The sequence below is a fragment of the Megascapheus bottae genome, chromosome 12, assembly GCF_031878675.1.
Source record: "Megascapheus bottae isolate mThoBot1 chromosome 12, mThoBot2.hap1, whole genome shotgun sequence".
NCBI classification, from domain to species: Eukaryota; Metazoa; Chordata; class Mammalia; order Rodentia; family Geomyidae; genus Megascapheus; species Megascapheus bottae.
Genome location: NC_143520.1, coordinates 40,428,854 through 40,449,002, shown reverse-complemented (window position 1 = coordinate 40,449,002; position 20,149 = coordinate 40,428,854). Strand labels below are relative to the sequence as shown.

Below are 20,149 nucleotides of genomic sequence, written 5' to 3'. Positions count from 1 at the left end.
TGTCTTTAGGGCCATTAGTATATAGAGTAGCCATAGAAGATAGAAAAAGCTTGTGTTTCCTTAGAAAAAAATGACTTTCTAATTTATTTTAGAAAGTACTATCTTTTAAAGTTCTTTGTACTTTTTTGCATTAGTTTCATCCTTTTTATTTATTTATTTTTTTCTTTTTGGCTGTTTTGCAGAGCTGAGGACTGAAGTCAGGGTCTGTGAAGCTTTTCTTTTTGTCAGTTGTGGGGCATGAATTCTGGGCCTGGACACTGTCCCTGAGTTCTTCAGCTTAAGGCTATCACCCAATCCCTGGGCCTGGGTGTTGTCCCTGAGTTCTTCAGCTCTAGGCTACCACCCTGCCCCTTGAGCCACAACACCAATTCTGGTTTTCTGGTGGTTAATTGGAGATAAGGTCTCACTGACTTTAGTGCTCCTGCTGGCTTTGAACCGTGATCCTCAGATCTCAGCTTCCCCAGTAGCATGAGCCACCGCACCCAGTCTCTGTGAACCTTTTGAATGTATAGCTTAGCTGTGTCTACACATATGTGCATTTTAAAGGGAGATGATCTACACTTATCATTAGATAGACTCCCAAGAGCAATCGTGCTTGAACAAAGGACTAATAACCCTAGTAAAAGAGCATCCTTTTATATCTTCTTTTATTGAAAGTACTCTGAAGGCCCTCCCTCCCTTAAGGCAAAGCAGACTCAGCTTCGGAAAGCACTGAAAAATGGATCCTAGCCAGAGCTGTTCTCCTTTCTCCCAGTGCATCCCTAATGAAGTGACAAGTCTGGTTTGTTCTCCCCAGTACAAGTAAAGCTGTAGAGATTAAGCATATGGGTGAGGAGGTGCTGCCTGCTGTAATTATGGCTAACAAAAAACAAAGCCCAACTTCAGCTGCACCTCTGGCTCTGGGAAGTCATTTATGGAGTAATTAGGATTTATACCTGATCTTAGGATGACAAATATCTAAATTGTGTCCCAAGACATACTTGAGGCAAGGCTCTAAGGGTTGCTGGCTAGAGGGTGCAGTACTCTTATTTCTGCAGAGATGAATAAATGAGGATGATATCACTCCACTTGGAGGGGGCAGGTATCCAAGAGGCCCCTTTGACTTCTGCAGTGGAACCTGACAGCCCTGACACTGAGCTCCATAATTTATGTCTGTAACAGAGAATCATCACAAAACAGATCCATTCACATTTGGGGTGAAGATCCACTTTTTTTTTTGTCATGGGGGGCTTGAACTCTGGGCCTGGATGTTGTCATTGAGTTCTTCATCTCAAGGCTACCGGCCTACCCCTGAGCCTGAGCATTGTTCCTGAGCTTTTCAGCTCAATGCTACCACCCTACCCCTTGAGCCACAGGGCTACTTATCATTTTCTAGTGATTAATTGGAGATAAGAGTCTCACATTCTGTAGTGCCCTGGCTAGCTTTACCTTGAGATCCTCTGATCTCAGCCTCCTGAGTAGCTAGGATTATAGGTAAACCTCTGCGCCTGGCTAAAATCCACCTTCTTTTATCCACAAATTCTTTCTCCAAATTGTAGCTCATTGATTTCATGTGGTTCTTAAAGAAAATAGTTGTTACTGTGTGAAATAACAAAATTTAAAAGTGGGAAGTGTAATGGATGGTGGCTATTTTTTTTGTAATTAGATTTCTCTAATACAGAATTCATAAATTAAGGGAGCATATAAAACTCATGGAACATGTTTGGAAAATAGTTTTGATTCATGGAAATAATTGAAGCAAACCCTGGGTACACCTGTTTCTAGTTTTGTCTGGAGAATATGTGCAACCCGGCACAGGATGAACGTCTATGAGTTGTCACTATAACAATAACAAAACAACTTGGCAGTGGAATAGGGAAGTCTGGTGGGCGGAGAGTCATGGTCTGCCGCCTTTGGTTGCGTGTTCTGATGCCCATCAACCAGGAAAAGGAGTCCGAGACTTCCAAAAGACTTCCTCTTACAAAGCTGTCGTGAAATAAAATACAAATCCTTCCTGATTGTTTCTAGCTTTCCTTCCTTGAGGACATTTTTCAGTCAATGGGAAACAAAGCTTTATTCAAAGGATTAAAGCAATAGTCATTCTATTGTTCATAGCTTCAATAATGTGGCTTTCCTTCCACTGACAAATTTTCAATTCACAAATCATCTTGAAAACAGGAAATTTTGAGGAAGCACGTGCTTATGATAACAAACAAGGGCTCTATTACACGGGATAGAAGTTTATGCAGAGACAACCAATTTTACTTAAGAAATTTTGGACTGTATTCTAGAAAGATCACCTCTTAAAAGAAAAATCTGCATGGCTTTTTACATTAAATTGTTCTAGAAGAACATGGGGAGAAAAAACAGATTCATGGCTCTCCTCCAGATAATTCTGTATAGACAACAAGTTGGTTGCTTTATGTCTGTTTCTGCTTTCACCCTATTCAAATCTTAGGTCCATATGGAAGGGCCAGCACCATTGGCTGGAGAGTATGTTTGAAGGAGTCTAGCGGTGGGCAGAAGGCATAGGGAGCCACACTTGGTTAAAGTAGCTTGTAGAAATAGCCGATACGGTTCCAAGCAAAGCTGGTAGCACATAAGGATAAAATAGCAACTCTAACCTGTCAGAAAAGTTACTTTGGAAGTCTATACCAGCTATTTTAACTAAACTACCAGTAGAATTATTTAATTTAGAGTTTTTTCTTTGATGATTATCTTTTTTGTGTACACTGAAAGAAACATTCTTGGCTTTCCTTAATAATTTTGCTTTTTTGGTCAGTCTTGGGGTTTGAACTCTGGGTGTGGGCATTGTCCCTGAGCTCTTCAGCTCAAGGCTAGTTAGTGCTTTACCATTTGAGCTACAGCACTATTTCTAGTTTTCTGATGGTTAATTGGAGATTAAGAGTCTCACAGACTTCTGTGCCTGGCCTAACTTTGAACCATGATCTTTAGATCTCAATCTCCTAAGTAGCTAGGATTTTAGGCATGGGCCACTGGTGCCAGGCCTGAAAAATAATTTTTAGTGTCTACAATTACCTATGATTTTTCCTTAGTCCTTATCTTCGCTCAACAAACTGTATTTGATATCAACTAAAGTTTGTCTTAATGTGTGATATAAGAATTTTAATTTTTCTTCAGCTGCCCATTGTAAGTTATTTGACTTGATTTTGTATTCTTACTGTCCATTTACAGTTTGCTTTCCTTTACATCATCTAGTTAAAAAGAAAAATTTAGATGGGCCAGGAGTATGGCATATTCATGGAGTACTTTACTTGCCTAGCATGCACCAAGCCCTGGGTTTGATTCCTTGGTACCACATACATAGAAAAAGCTGGAAATGGTGCAGTGGCTCAAGTGGTGGAACACTAGCCTTGAAAAAACTCAAGTGTCCAGATCCTGAGTTCAAGCAACAGGACTGGCAAAAAAAGAAAAAAGAAAAGAAAGAAAAAGAAAAACAAAAATTTAGAAGCAGGAACATCTTTAAATCCACCATCTATGGCTGTTGAACAATCACAACTACAGGCATCCTTTATTTCCTGATAATCTGGTAACTTTTAAAGAGACCACTTCGAATTGAGCGACAATCCCCAAATCCTTTCCTTCTTGACTCTCTCAAACTCCAGACCTTTCCAATTCAATTGTATGTTGAACAACTCTGTTCTGAAAATTCTGCAGGAATCTTAATTTCAATGTTTTCAAAAGTTAGTAATCACTCTCATTCCCAAATTCATCCATATTTTTTTTTCTGGATATACGTGATAAACTAATGATCAACTGCTATATCATCTTGCCAGAAATCTAGAATCTAGAATCTTCCTATCCTTTCTTTGGAAAGCTAACCAGTCTTTTTATTCTGCTTGTTACAGTCCTCTTTACTCCCTTGTCTTTATCTCTCCTTAGCCCTTATCATTTCTTTTTTTTTTTTTGCCAGTCTTGGGCTTGGGCTCAGGGCCCGAGCGCTGTCCTTGGACGTTCTCAAGGCTAGAGCTCTACCACTTGAGCCTCAGCACCACTTCCAGCTTTTTTCTATGTATGTGGTGCCGAGGAATCGAACCTGGGTCTTCGTGCATGCTAGGCAAGCACTCTACCACTAGGCCAAACTCCCGGCCCCCCTTATCATTTCTTGATTGGGCACTGTGATAAATTCCAAAAGGAGCCCCTATGTCTGTGTTTCTAATGAGTTCCTTGTTTCTTACCCTGTACTCCACCATAATCATACTGCATTCACTTTAAAAAAAAAAAAAAAAAAAAGCTTTCTAAGGTACCGGTGGCTCACACCTGTAATCCTAGCTACTCAGGAGGCTGAGATCTGAGGACTGTAGTTCAAAGCCAGCCCAAGGATGAAAGTCCTTGAGACTCTTATCTCCAATGAACCACCAGAAAACCATTAGTGGGGCTGTGGCTCAAAGGGTAGAGTGCTAGCCCTAAGCTTGACCAGAGTTTAAGCCCCATAACTGACAAAAAAAAAAGTTTTCCATTTTAATTTCTAGCATCTTTATCTATGTCAGGCCTGTGAAAGTTTCTACTACCTTCATAAGGCACCCTTTTCTTCTAGAAGTGTAAAGTTATGATCAGGAAGAGATGGGGACTTCAAGTTGTTGAGTAACAACTTCAGTTGTTTGTCTTGTTTTGTTCTGTTGTTGAGAGAGGACCATGTACCCTCACTCTCAGTCTAAAGCTGCTTTCACTTCTTAATGATAATTTATGCTGCTATGTTTTTGCAAATGCTAATTCTGCTCTGTTGATTCTCCTCTTACCACCTTATAAGTATAGCAAACTGCTACTTAAAAACATATTTTTATGTGGTTACTGTGTCTGACTTTGTTACCTGGTATATTGTATATTCATTTATTTGTTTATTTGAAATAGGGAAGGGAAAGAGAGACAAAAACATGAGAAGGGGTACCAATGTTCGAGAAGTAATGGCGAATGTAGCTGTAATCCCTCTATACATAACCTTGAAATAAAATACAATTAAAAAAAACCTATTTTTGTGTTTCAGGAGATTGAACCAGGGCATTGTGTGTTAGGGAAGCACTTTATTACTAGGCTATACTCCCAGTCCTATTTTTATGATGCCACTCAGGCATTCTCTTCCTTAAGGAACCTTTCCTGAGGACTCCGATATAAAGTAGCCTGCTTGCTTCTTTGTGCTCCCATGTTAAGTATGTCATCTGCCTCTCTCACTGCAGTACGTACTGGGTTTGTGTTTTGTCTTCATCAGGACATAAACTCCTTGAAAGAGAACCTGTTTTATTAATGCTTGTATCATAACCTCTTGGCATAGAATATGGTCCAACAGAGATATCCAAACATGTGATCAAAGAATGATTGCATAGAGGTTTGGATTTCGGAGATGGCTAAAGGTAAGCAGAATGTACTAAGTAACTATCATATGTGTAATGCATATTATTTAATTTTTATAGACAATACCTTGAAATAGAAGTTATTCTTCTTGCAAACATGAGGAACCTGAGATTCAAAATAATTAAATTACTTGTTTGTAGTATCACAGTAATAAATAATTGATAGAGCTGAATTTAGTTGTTGTTGTTGTTTTAATTCTGCATTGTTTTGTTCATCCCATCCTTTTCCCTAGCACAGACTATAGGTTTAAGAATGACTGTTCACATTTTGTTTGCAAAATAAATGCAAAAAAACCCTAATCTCTAAAGGGGAGTGATGATCGTATAGCAAACAGTCTCCAAAGACTGTCCTTGGTGAGCTATGCCTTCTAATTATGCTTTTTAAAAACTGCTATAGTCTTTCTCCCTTGTATCTAGGTTCCTCCTTTATAGTCAATAGCAACATAGCAGATGTAATGTTGCTGAACTTCCAAGATTGGTCATAAGAGGCCTTGCTATGACCACCTGGGACATTTGTTCCGCAGAAAGTCAGTGCCATTAAAGAAATCTGGCTGGGAGTTTGGCCTAGTGGTAGAGTGCTTGCCTAGCATGCACAAGGGTCTGGGTTCAATTCCTGGGTACCACATACCTAGAAAAGATGAATGTGGTGCTGTGGCTTAAGTGGCAGAGTGCTAGCCTTGAGGAAAAAAAAGTCCAAGAACAGTGCTCAGGCCCTGAGTTCAAGCCCCAGGACTAGTGAAGAAGAAGAAGAAGAGAAGAAGAGGGCAACTCAAGCATCAAACATGTCATCTTTTACATTCAGTTGTAGCCACCATCTGACTGCAAATGCATGAGAAACCCCAAATGAATACCACCCAAAGGAGCCTTAGTATTCTTTTTCACAGAGCTTTACTATAGATAGTAATTAATGGTTGTTTGAAGCCACTTGGTTTTCTGTTAGGCTGCAGTAGAAAACTAGAACATCAATTTTAAAAAAAAGAAAATGGCATAATGTTCATATACTTGTTGAAGCTTCTTTTATTACTTTCCCTTTGTGTAAGTATACTTGTAATATCTAGATTTCTAGCTTAGTCCTTAATAGGTTTATGACACTCCTCAAGTCTCTTAAAATAGTATTACTGAGTTTCACTTTCTTCAATTTTAAAATGAAAAGATGAATCAATGATGTCCATCCTAGTCCCAAAATTTACACATCAATTCTTTTTTTTTTTTTTTTGCCAGGCCTGGGGCTTGAACTTAGGGCCTGAGCACTGTCCTTAGGCTTTCTCAAGACTAGAGCTCTACCACTTGAACCACAGCACCACTTCTGGGTTTTTCTATGTACGTGGTACTGAGGAATCAAACCCAAGCCTTTGTACTGCTAGGCCAACCATTCTACCACTAAGTCAAACTCCCAGCCCTAAGTCTTTTTTAAGCTTTAATTTGTAGTAAAAATTCACAGGCATAAGAATTTTTTTAAACTTTTGTTTTTGTGCCAGTCTGTGGCTTGACCTCACTCAGGGTCTGGGCACTGTCCCTGAGCTTTTTGCTCAAGCCTAACTTTTGGTGCAGAACTTTGGTGAGTTTCATTGTGATATTTTCATAAATGCATATAATACACTCTGATCATATTTACCTCCCTCCCTTGGGCACAAGAGTTTTAAGGGAAGCAGTGAATTCCAGGGGTGTACTGACTCAGCATAACATCCAGAATTGACTCAGGAAAACATCCAGGAAGAACTATAAATCTGATCCCTCAACTCTTTCTTCCAGAAGGAAAAATTCAAAGAGATACTTACATGTAGCAAAAGTTTTAAAAGAGGATTCTAGGTGTTAGCCTTAAGGTTTGTTGCTCATTTGTGGACAACTAAATCTTTGACAAGACTATTCAGATTTGCCTAGTTGACTCAGTCTCCGGAAGATCTTTGCACACAAATGCTAAGTTTAGGGTAAGTGAACTGGATGATTCCTTAGAGGAAATAAACTCTCGCCTGAGAACAACAGCTGAAGCAAAATCCCATAAGCCAGGAAAACAGCCACACAATCACAGTAACAGGTGGTCAGTTTCAAAACAAATTTCAAGGTCTGACTTGTCAGCACCTGCTCTAGAGCCATAGACAGAGGTAGTGTAACTCCATCTGATTCCGAGTTAGATCATCTGTAAGGAAGATTAACTACCTCTTTTAGCAGAGCTAAGTCCCAGGAGGTTAGATGATTATTTCCATGGTGGTCTCTGTGGAAAGGTACAGTACTGGGAATAAGAGAATTTGAGAATCTTGACAATTAATTGATTTGATTCTCTAATAACTGAGCAAAGTGAAACCCAGGCAAGCGAAGTGAAACTTGCTCCAACTCCTTGCTCCAGCTCCATAAGACCTGCAGAAGCAGAATATTTCTCCTTCATTTTATTAGAAAAATATTTTTAACAGAAAAGTCAAAAAAATTTTGGGGGCCAGTGTTTGGCCTTGTCGTAGAGTGTTTGCCCAGCAAGCACAAAGACCCAGATTTGATTCCTACAAACTACATACATAGAAAAAGTGGTGCTGTATCTCAAGTGGTAGCACTCTAGCCTTGAGACAGCCCAAGAACAGGGCTCAGGTCCTGAGTCTAAGCCAGTACTGGCAAAATAAATAAGTAAGTAAGTAAATAAATAAATAAATGGCGGATGATACATATACCCAATTTTTGGATTCTGTTGTGGACATTTATTAAATTCATGTATTAGTTTATCTATGATTCTGTCTATTCATCTATTTGGATTGATAAATCTACCATTTATCTATTTTCTGTACCCTTCTCCAAATCACTCCACCTTATTTTTTGGATGCCTTTCAAAGTGACATTTCTATTCCTTTAAAGCAGCGTAGTGTTTATTATTATTATTATTATTATTATTATTATTATTATTTACTTAGTTATTTGTTAAGTATGTTTTCTTTTTTCTCTTTTTAATATTTATTTTTAAAATTGTATTTAATAGAGAGTTACAGTTATATTCACCAGATAGAAGGTGCAATTCTTCACAAACATTTATAACCTTCTCATGTTTTTTTTTTCATGTATTTTTTATTGTAATTAATAGAAGGGTTAACCTCATGTTTTTTTCCCCATTTCCCTTCCCCCACCTGCTCCCCTCCTTTTGTTTCTCCCTTCCCTTTCCTATTTCAAATAAACATATAAACGTATATACAATATACCAGATAACAAGGTAAGATACTGTAACAATATGAGAATAATCAAGGGACAGCAAAAGAAATGAGAAATAACATAGTTGATAAGTATGTTTTCTATACGGCATGGAATCAGAGAAAATTTACAAAGGAAATCACTAGGCTCAATAAATGTAAGTTGGAATTAGTTGGCTAGAAAGAGAACCCATGCCCCACTGGCTTTGAACAGTGATCCTCAGACCTCAGCCTCCTGTGTACCTAGAATTCTAAGGTTCACTTTCTCCCTGTCCCTAAGGCTCTTGAGGATTCATGTTAAGAGCAAATTCCAGAGATGGTACTAATTGCAGTTAGCATACATTATTGCTTATGTTGGTTCCTCCTATTGTTCTTCCCATTCCTTGCTGAACTCCTCTCCATTCTTTTAAAAATCATCTCAGATATTTACACAGAACACAAATTACTGTAGTACATATGTTTCTGTTTTAAGAAAAACTCTGAAGTGCCATGTGCTTCCTAATGCCTTCCCTAAACGGAAGAGTTTTTTGTTTTGTTTTTCCTTTTCAGTCATGGGGCTTGAACACAGGGCCTGGGCGGTGGCCTAAGCTCTTTTGCTCAAGGGCAGCACTCTATACTTTGAGTAACAGTGGCCACTTCTGGTTTTAATGGTGGTTAGTTGGAGCTAAGAATGTCACCGGGACTTTTCAGCCTGAGCTGGCTTTGAACCACAATCCTGAGAGCTCAGCCTCTTGAGTAGCTAAGATTACAGGTGTGAGCCATGGGCACCCAGCATAAACTTAGAGTTTTAATTTTTCTTACTTAAAAAAGCCCACAGGCCTTCTTTCCTGCTTTTCTTCAAATTTGCATATTCATTTGTCATTGCTACTGCTCTTACTGCTATTACTTAAGGCCCGTATCTTTTTGTAAGGGGTTCCATCTCAAGGTTTCTTTATCCTTGCATGAAGTCAGTATGGAATATCAAGTAGCTTCACATTTCAGATATGTTGGTGCAGATTTTCAGAAGTCTGCAGCCTCAACAAGCACCCTAATAATTTCAATGCGGGTGTTTGTATGTAGGAGGTAGAAGAAATTAGAGAAATATGAACTCGGAACTTTTTTTCACAAGTCAACATAATCCACGTTACTTTATTCTATATCTTCAATCACATTTAAATCAGCAGGTTTGGTCTGCCTGACTCTTGGATGGATCCCATACAAACATGTAGTGAACAAGGCACCTATCACTAGGAGATGTGACAGTGACAGTATGCCATGACTATGGCATCACCCCCTACCACATAATATACCACAACACCACTTCTGCTGTTGCCACCAGCCCTCAAGTTTCCCTTTGTCACTTCCTCCTTACTACCAACTCACTAACTCTCCAATATGCTCTCCAAGGCTGAGTCAGATCCAGCATGTACTTGAGGAAGAGGCCATTTAGGTAGATAGATGAGTATGTCCCTATTTTATATTCATAATCTCATATCTTAGAGCAAAGGAACAACTATTTTTGACTTCAACCTCTTAAGAATTGTCTGCAAAACTGGTTAGGAACTTGAGCCTGTGGTTTGAAGTTCCTGCCACCTTTGATTTTACAATGAGTAGAAGGCAAAGTTGAGTAACAAGTTTCTTGCCCAAACACTAAGGGCCACCACAAAGTATGGAGCGTGAACTGATGACTTGTGATTGGTCCCTCCTTGAAGCCAAGTGTTGGTACATGGTCAACTACAGTCATATTTGCTGTCTGGTCTTAGCAGAGTGGTTTTTATATATATTGAAATTTACTTTCTGTCAGGTGCCAAAATGATAGCACTAAGAATGATCAGGTCTAGAGAGTTGTTTCATGAAGCATAACATATTTTATCTTTTGAATTCAACTTACTTAAAATCAATTTCTCTAAGACAGTCATAGATTTGCCATTTATAGTTCAATATAGATTTCTATTACTGGCATTAGTATTAGTTTCTTTTTTTTTTTTGCCAGTCCTGGCCTTAAGCTCAGGGCCTGAGCACTGTCCTTGGATTTTTCTCAAGGCTAGAACTCTACCACTTGAGCCTCAGCACCACTTCTGGCTTTTTCTAAGTATATGGTACCGAGTAATCAAACCTGAGTCTTCGTGCATACTAGGCAAGCACTCTACCACTAGGCCAAATTCCTAGCCCTTAAAAAATATTTTGAGTCCTGGATGTTTTTATTAAAGATCCTCAGGCAGTGCTAATGGGCTCTTATTTTTGAGACCCACAGGCACGCAACAAACTCTGGCCTTTTTTTTTTTTTGCATTAACACTTAATTTTAATATGACAAATATATGCCAACTACCTAATATATCTTCTCAAAAATGATAAAGTATATTTATAGGACACGGTCCCTGACCTCAACAGAGATAGATCACATGCTCAGATATTTAAACAGAAAGTGGTGTCTAGTGAGTGTCAATTAGAGAAATAAACCATTACTGAAAACACAAGATTAGAAGATCCAAAGTAAATCAATGCAGCACTTAGTTCTCACATTGTTTGTGATAAGTTATGTATGCCTCTGCCACACATGAAACATGTCCCTTCAGTAGGGGAAATTGCTCATTTATTGGTTCATTGAAGATACTCTAACTGATTCCCCATGGTAGGTATGATTGAACCATGGAAATGATGGAACATTAAATCAATAGCTAGTCAGCTGGCGACTATTCCTTTGCTAAATATGTTATTAAGGTTCTGTTTCAGAAATCCTGTGCTCAGTAGAGGTAAACCTTTTCAGTGGAGAAATATAGCATGAATTAGAAAATACTTTAATCTAAAAGAATACCCCTTAAAGATGTAAAAAAATCTGAGTTTGTGAATCAAAAGAAAAAAATTGTCTGTACATATTAAACCATATTTAATTTTGAATATAAAACTATAATTATTCAACCATATTAATTTTACAAATTGATAGGTTTCATTGTGAGGTATTTCCACACATGCTCAAAGTACATTTTTGTGACCACTAGCATAAAAAGTAGTTTGATTACTCAACAACAGCTGCCCATGAAGAGGAGAGTTTCTAGAAAGAAGGAAATATCCCCTTTAAGTATTACTTATATATTAAGAATAGTAGTTAATTCATTGTAATATTTAATTGGGATATATATTTTTTAATCTTATTTTCATGTTGGAGAGTTTTCTTGAGATGTGAGAGATTCCAGGGATGACAAAAGAAAATAATTTTAAAGAGAAGGATGTCAATATATATTTATATATTTGTACTGTTACAGTTATTTCCATTAAAGAATATTGAAGGCATCATGTTAGCTATTGGAGATAACTTGGTAACACAAAGTCATCTCAAAGAAACTTATAACTTAGTAGAAGGGAAAGATACAGACCTATTTGAAGCAAACTATTATACATGCCTTTAGAGAGAAATAAATTTTAATGAGGCTTCAAAGAGCTGAAAGAACAGGTCAAGGTTCAAAGAGCCCAGGATAAGACATAGAACTGGAGTTCTGGTACAATGCATTACTGCATGGTCAATTTTCAAAGGCCAGCTGTTCCCAGTCATACAAAGAACAAAGATGATGGTAGACGCAATCAATAGGAAAATCAAGCCACCTTTCCCTGTTTTCCTGGAGATGTAGTTTCTGGATGAATAGTTTTACAATCTCATTTTAGGACACAAAATGGAAATGAACCTGGCCTGTTGGTTTTGATTTACTTCTTACTAATCATTTTAAAGGATCTTATATGTTGGCTAAATGGCTAGTAACAAATAGTTAAAATTAGAATGACCACTCCATACTTTTTTTGGATCTATCAAATTGATAGAGATTTAAAATGACCACCAAGTTCTGGGCAAATAAGGAGAACCATTATCCGGGAGTTCGACCCAGGTTTGATTCCTCAGTACCAAATTCATAGAAAAAGTCGGAAGTGATGCGGTGGCTCAAGTGGTAGAGCTCTGGCCTTCAGGAAGTCCAAGGACAGTGCTCAGGCTCTGAGTTCAAGCCCCAGGACTGGCAAAACAAAAACAAAAACAAAAGCTTCTAAGCTGGGCGCAATGGCTCACGCCTGTAACCCTAGCTACTCAGGAGGCTGAGGTCTGAGGATGGCGGTTTAAAGCCAGCCCAGGCACTAAAGACCAAGAGACTTTATCTCCAATTAACTAGTAGAAAACCGGAAGTGGGACTGTGGCTCAAGGGGTAGGGTGGTAGCCTTGAACTGCAGAGCTAAGGGACAGAACCCAAACCCAGAGTTCAAGCCCCATGACCCACAAAAAAAAAAAAAGGAGAACCAGGCCTGCTTCTGAACCTGAGGAGTTTCCTTGGTTCATCAAGACTAGAGGGTTACCTGTATTCATATATACATATACATATATCTTTATTGTAATTTATAGTTACATTATATTCACCAGATAAAGGGTGCATCGCTTCACATACATTGATACCCTTTCTCATGTCTTGGTCCCCATTTCCCTCCCACCACTCCCGCCCCTCATCTTGTTTTCCCCCCTTCCCTATCCGATTTCAAATAACCAAATGCGTATATATACAATATATCAAATAACAATATGAAATACTGTAACAATATGAGATAGCCAAGGGACAGCAAAAGAGATGAGAGATAACATAGTACATTAAGGACAACAATCACTCATTATATGGTTTTTGTTTCTATATCCTGGAGGTCCTTTCACTCAGAGTCATACTATACAGCCTTATAGGATTATCTGATGAAGTCTCCCATCCTCCCACCTCAGTGCAGGGTGAGCCCAGGGTCTTGCACATCTAAGTAGGTGCCCTACCGATTGAGAGGTGCACCTCTCCTGTGCCCTTTCATTTTTATTTTGCTTTTGAAACAAGGTGTTGTTAGTATCTTTACCTGGGCTACCCTCTGCCTCCTAAGTAGCTGCGACTATAGCCATGAACTGTTAAACACCCAGTTTATCATCCCCTTCCAGGAATATATTCCAAGGGAGTAGTAGGGATAGATACAAAAACTTCAGTACAAAATGTTCCCTAGACCATGATGCCCCTCAACCATTTATATCCCTTTAAAGTTACTCAAATGATGGAACTCTGCTTTGTTCTCATAATTCAGAGGGCAGGGCCCTCTGAGTACCCTCCCCCTGGGGGAACCTTCCCAGAATTCTCCTCCCTGGAATCTTCTCAGGTAATCCAATCCCAGCCTTATCACCAGCTTTATCTGAAGGTGTGACACCATAAAACTCAAATAAGTTAGTCGGCCTCAACTACATTCCAAGAAACTCTCATTCCTCAACTGTACTTAAAGCTTGTCCTACCCCCACACTCTGCTCCTTGTTTCTCCTAGTCTGCTTGGTTTTACTTCGAGTCCCTCTGTAATGATGATTAAAGCCTGTTCTGATTTGCTTTAAATTTTTTTTTATCCTTAGAGTTTTGCTTACTATTGGGAAAAATGAGTAAAGAAAGAAATGTTCAATAGCACATGATCAAAGGTAAACTACTAGGAGGGGGACATAGGTGGCTAACTATATCTAGAAACCATGCCTGACAGCCTGAAGAAAAAAAATAATGTCTTGAGTGTTTTAGCATGTTAATTTTATTCAAGATAAGTGTCCCTTTCAACTTTCTCCACTTCAGATCATCTGTACTTTTGCCAAATAGGAACCCTTGCTATTTCTCTCCTTAACCTACTGTATATACTACCTTAAATTCTTGTTTTTTTTTCATGTTTTCTCATTATTTGAATATTTTTTCTTTATCCCTAAGGTCTCAACTCTTCAAGACTCAGCTTAAAAAATTATTGCAAAGGTGTTGTACAGAGGGGTTACAGTTACATAAGTAAAGTAACAAATACATTTCTTTTTGAACAAAGGCTCACCTTTTTAAGCCTCTTTCAGTGATGTTATTGAGATGTTCAGTTTAATCACTCAGTCAGGAGGGTTTGTCCATTCCTCTGTGTGCCCTAATAGCAACTTGTTTATCTCTGTGGCTTTCCTCACACTCTTTCCTATGTTAGGTAATATATATAAATGTACAATATATAAAATAGAAGTATATATAAATGCATATTTATATGTAAACATGCATATTTAGATATACAGTAGATATTACACATATAACTACATATTTATATATTATAATTATCTGGATTAGATTCAGATAATTGTTAGATTTATAGACGTATAATGTTTATATATAATATGTGACATTATATATACATTATGTTCCTCATTCGATTTTGGACTATTTAAGGGCAGAAATTCATCTCATTACTATTATTTTTTTGTTAGTCATGGGGCTTGAACTCTAGGCCTGAGCACTGTTTCTGAGTTTTCTAGCACTCTCCCACTTAAGCCACAGCACTTTTCTGGTGGTTTTCTGCTGGTTAATTGGAGATAGGAGTCTCACAGACTTTAGCGCCCAGGATGGCTTTGAACTACAATCTTCAGAACTCAGCCTCATGAGTAGCTAGGATTACAGCCATGAGCTATTGGTACCTGGCTTGTTTAATTTTTTTGTTTTTTTAATGGGTCATGGGGCTTGAGCTCCGCCTGGGCGCTGTCCCTTAGCTCATCAGCTCACGGCTACTGCTCCACCCATAGCACTCAGGCTGTCTCTGAACTGAAATCCTCAGATCTCAGCCTTCTAAGTAGCTAGGATTACAAGCATGAGCTACTGCTCCCAGCTAAGAGCTGTTTTTGATCAAGACTAGAAGGCTTTAACACTTTGAGCTACAGTGCCACTTCTGTTTTTCTTGGTGGTTAATTGGAGATAGAGCCTCACAGGCTTTCCTGCCCAAGCTGGCTTTGAATTATGATCATCAGATCTCAGCCTCCTGAGAGCTAGGATTACAAGTATGAACCACCAGCACCTGGTTTGATTAGCCTTTCAATCTCATTTCTTTGTTTGGGGTCCTGGTGCCATTCTCTTCCAGTTGTTTATAAAGCATATAATAGATTATTGTGAACTATACCCCATTGTGCTATGTAACACTAGTATTTATACCTTCTAGGTAGATTGGAATGGTAACCAAGAAGGAGCTTGATGAAGACCTATGCAAAGGAGTAAGCTCTTCTGATCAGTTTCCAGTTCTTTCACCGTTACCAACAGTTTTATTTGGTGTAAAAGCACATATGCCCCAAAATTGAAGAGAGGTGTATTATCCAGACGCTGCGAGGGACAAAATAAAAAAAAATTATTCCAGTAGAGGATTTTAAGAGTTTAAACAACGCACATTAATTTACACACTTAGAGCAGAAACCCCATGCATGTTGATGGTGTCACTGTCAGTGAGGAAGCTATTAAACTGAACAAAGTAATCAAGGTTAAGTCTTGGTAAGGCATTTCTGTCCCTACTTGGCACAACCTAGACGTCCTACAATACTTAGCAATACATGGCATTTTTGGTTCTTTAGGAAATGTCTTTGCGTCCTAAAGAATGTAACAATAACATGAACCACTGATAGTTGATACCAAATTGTGAACTGTGATGCACTTTTAGACACTTGGGGGGTTCACAAAACAAATTCTTAGGTAAATATGGAGAATCTTCACTGTATGAATTGTACTATTTCTGTTATTAATCTTTTTATGTATAAATGATATCTAGGAGAGTGGTAGTTTTTTTTTTTTTCCTCCCTAAGTTCCCCAGTATGGCAAAAATTAAACTTCATTGAAAAGCAAATGCTTTTTATTGTAGTAAATAACAACAAAAAAGGGCTTTTTAACCAAAGTCTCTCTCCTTCTATCAGGTAGCCGTGATTTATAGGCCTGGCATGTGTGTGAATGGGAAATACTATATTTCCAGACTTGGGTAATGAATAACCTCTGAGGGCTTGAACTTTTCTCTGTTCCCACAGACTGTATCCACAGAGCGGTGCTCTTGTCCTGAAAGGAAGGATTTGCCCCGGTTTGGAAGGAAGTGGAATAAATAGAACTGGAAGTGGCAAGGTCACCTTTAATATCATATGAACAGCCTCTTAACAAGCTTCACAATTGCTTTGTTTCTTCCTCCCCCACAGTGCTATAAACAGGCAAAGTCAAAGTGAACTCTCAGAGCACACACTGTGTGGAGGAAGCTCCCAGAGCTCTGAGGAAGGGGCGGCTGTGGGCTCAATGGGGCCCATCAGGAACGTCAGGGTTACAATTGTGTTTTGCTGTGGTGGCCAGAAGGAGAAAAAAAAAACCTACTTGTTTTTAAAGGAAGGAGTTATATTGTCCTCGATTCCTGTGTATAAAATATAGGACAAACAAATTGTAGTGGGAATCTTTAATTGGAATATGTGGAATATGCAGACTATTTGTCTTTTCACTTGGCTTTTTTTTCTCACTATAAGCAACACATGGTGGTTACAGCCAGAAAAATTATTTTAAAAGCTTTCCTTCTTAGGATCTTGTTCAGTTGGTATTCCAAACACAGGAACAAGGATTGTGCAGTGGACTGTAATGGACTCTGCTTTGTGCAAGATTTTTCTTTCTTTCAGGCTCCTTCAGGCACATCTGGTTAGGCTTTCCAATCTCTTCCTATCCTGTCATTCCTCAGCTCTTCTTTTGACTGATCAGTCCCTCTGTGATCTGAATTTTCACTATTTGTTTACCATTCCAAAATGATATGCATTCTCAGCATTGCAGATGATGGACCAGAGCAAGCTATAGTGGAGACTGCTAGATGGAGCTAGTGTCGTTATGTTGCCAACTATTTTGATTTGTGGATAACACATACTATCAAGAGATTCTGATCTATGTCTGGTAGGTGTGTTAAATTAAGTATCTAGGGAGAAAACACTAGGTCTAGAAATTCTAATGGATTGATGTGTTAGGATGGGCCTGACCAGGATGAGCATCCTGGAGCTTGCCTCCTGCCCCACGATACTGCAGGACATTTTCTTCTGGCCTTTTTAAAGGATAGAGGGGGGAGAAAGATCAGTTCTTTCTTTTGTTCCCTGACTTTAAACTGAAGGGCTTGCCACTTACTAGAAGAGTATGGCTCATTTGCTTTGTCTAGCAGTGGGAAATCCCACAATACCTTTAGCCTGAGGCTGACTGCCCACATGTACCCATATTCATACACTCACACTAACTCCACATTTAACATTTCCTTTGCCTTTTTAAAATATGTAAATGGTGAATCCAGATTGGGAAACTTGTCATGCTTTTCAGTTTGACATTTCCTTTTCATCCAAAGGCACAAACTGCGCCCAGTCTGAACTATGTGATTACATGAAACTCTGCTCGTTGGTCATTAAGACTGCCCCTATGAAACAGAATTGATGGCTTTTCAGCAGCCGCTCACAGCATTTGAGATCCATAGGCATCAGGGCTTGATGCATGGCTCTCATCTCCTTGGGCTCCTGTACAATGATTCTCATCTGTCTTAGTTAGAAAGTGAATTAATCTTGACCTTGGCCCCTGGGGTGTGGTTCTCTGCCCTCTCACACATCTTCAACTCATTTCTCTTTCAGAAACACTTCTTGTTTCTGGTCCAGGCTTCCTTAATTTCAGGTATGTCTGGCCATTTGTCTTTAAATTTGGTTACTTTGATTTTAAACCAAGTCTATATTTCTATTATCATATATTCCCAGAAACTTCTCATTTTGAGTTATAATTTAATTATAAGGATCATTAAGGCTTCGAAGGATGTTAATTGGCAAAAAAGACAACAAAACAAAGCTTATTATTAGGAATTACAAATCACTTGGCATTTCAACATCCCTCCTCGGATGTGGGCATTTTGTTGAAAGAGATTTTGTTTTGAACAGTGACAATGCACAAGATCTGTGACAGAAGTTAGCTTCTACTTCAATTTCTATTGTTACAGCATGTATGTCAAATCAATTATATTTGATATTATAAGTTAGTATGTTTAGAAGCATTGTTAACAGAAAATTTGCTAACTTGCTTTAGACAGTGCTACACATCATTTCAGTCCAATTACTCAACTGGACTTACTCCATTCACACTTTCTCTGGACATAAAGGAAATATCTTGTGATATTTCACAAGTAAAACAGCCAGATACTGTTAGTAGTTGGGCATAGAAACTTTAGTTAGCTCAGGATTATTTATTTATTTTGGTAGTGCTGGAGTTTAAACTCAGGGCCTTTTGCTTGCTAGGCAAGGCACTCTGGTTCACAGCCTCTAGACCTCACAATTATTCTTATTAGCAAGCATTAATTGATTATAAAATTTAGGAAGTGGGTATTTCTAATATAAAATACATTTGGACCAGGGCTGGGAGTTTGACCTAGTGGTAGAGTGCTTCCCTAGTATTCATGAAGCTCTGGGTTGATTCCTCCACACCACATACACAAAGAAAGCTGGAAGTGGTGCTGTGGCTCAAGTGGTAGAGCTCTAGTCTTGAGAAAGTCCAAGGACAGTGCTCAGGCCCTGAGTTCAAGCCCCAGGCTGGCAAAAAAAAAATACATTTGGACCATGCCATTCAGCATGAAATCAATAATGAAACATTGTATGATTACATTCATATTTCTACTATTATATGTTTTATTATATTCATTTTTGTGCCATAGTGGCTGTACATTGAAAATAATGCTTGTATGAAGCTGAAGTCACATGTAAGTGATTACTTATTCACACCAAGTTAAAAGATCTATGTTTCTGCTTGGCCCTGGTGGCTCATGCCTGTAATTCTGGTTAGTTAGGAGGCAGAGATCCAAGGATTGCAGTTAGAGACCAGCCCTTATCTCCAATAAAGCACCAGAAAATGCTGGAAGTGGTTCTGTGGCTCAAGTGGTAGAGCGCTAGCCTTGAGTACAAAGAGGCTCAGGGACAGTACCTAGGCCTTGAGTTCAAGCCTCAAGACTGGCGAAAAAGATCTAAGTTTTTGCTGATTAGCTATGAAGAACAAATGTGAGAAATAGAATGGTTTTCTAATAAAAATGGCCCATTTCTATGCTCACCTGTGCTCTTAAATGACTTTTACCCAGATCACTGCAAAGAATGGTGCTAAAAAAGGAGAGAACACAGTAATTATTAGTCTTCATACCAGTTCATTTGATCTGGGTAGAAAATGATATATTTGTATTTTTATTGTTTTTTGGGGGTCGTAGTACTTGAACTCAGCCTGGGTTCTGTCCCTGAGCTCTTCAGCTCAAGGCTACTGTGCTATCCCTGGGCCTGGGTGCTGTTCCTGAGCTCTTTAGCACCCTACCCTTGAGCCAAGCCCTACTTCCCGTTTTCTAGAGGTTAATTGGAAATGAATCTCAGGTCCTTTTGTGCCCAGGCTGGCTTTGAACCTTGATCCTCAGATCTCAGCCTCCTGAGTAGCTATGATTTCAGGCGTGAGCCACCATGCCCGGCTAAAATGATGTATTTTTTTTTTTTTGGCCAGTCCTGGGCTTGGGCTCAGGGCCTGAGCACTGTCCTTGGACTTTCTCAAGGCTAGGGCTCTACCACTTGAGCCACAGCACCACTTCTGGCTTTTTGCTACATATGTGGTACCAAGGAATCAAACCCGGGTCTTTGTGCATGCTAGGCAAGCACTCTACCACTAGGCCAAACTCCTGGCCCTAAAATGATGTATTTTTAAATCACTAGAGATCATGGAGATTTCTTAATATTGAGTTACAAGTAGTATTTCCTAAAGAGTGACCAAGTTCTATGATAATATATTCAGAAAGTAAAGAATGCAAATAAATGAATGACACATACAAAAATATCTTGTATTATTTGT

The 20,149-nt window shown here is 38.8% G+C and overlaps 1 long non-coding RNA gene across 1 annotated transcript; it reads left to right on the top strand.

The window, feature by feature from the left end:
• Positions 1 to 9,859: 9,859 nt before the first annotated feature.
• LOC150056443 (uncharacterized) lies at positions 9,860 to 16,628 on the top strand. Its single transcript, XR_016537330.1, has 3 exons — positions 9,860 to 9,953; positions 15,474 to 15,525; positions 16,321 to 16,628. It is a non-coding gene; the product is annotated as an uncharacterized LOC150056443 (long non-coding RNA).
• The last annotated feature ends 3,521 nt before the right edge of the window (positions 16,629 to 20,149 follow it).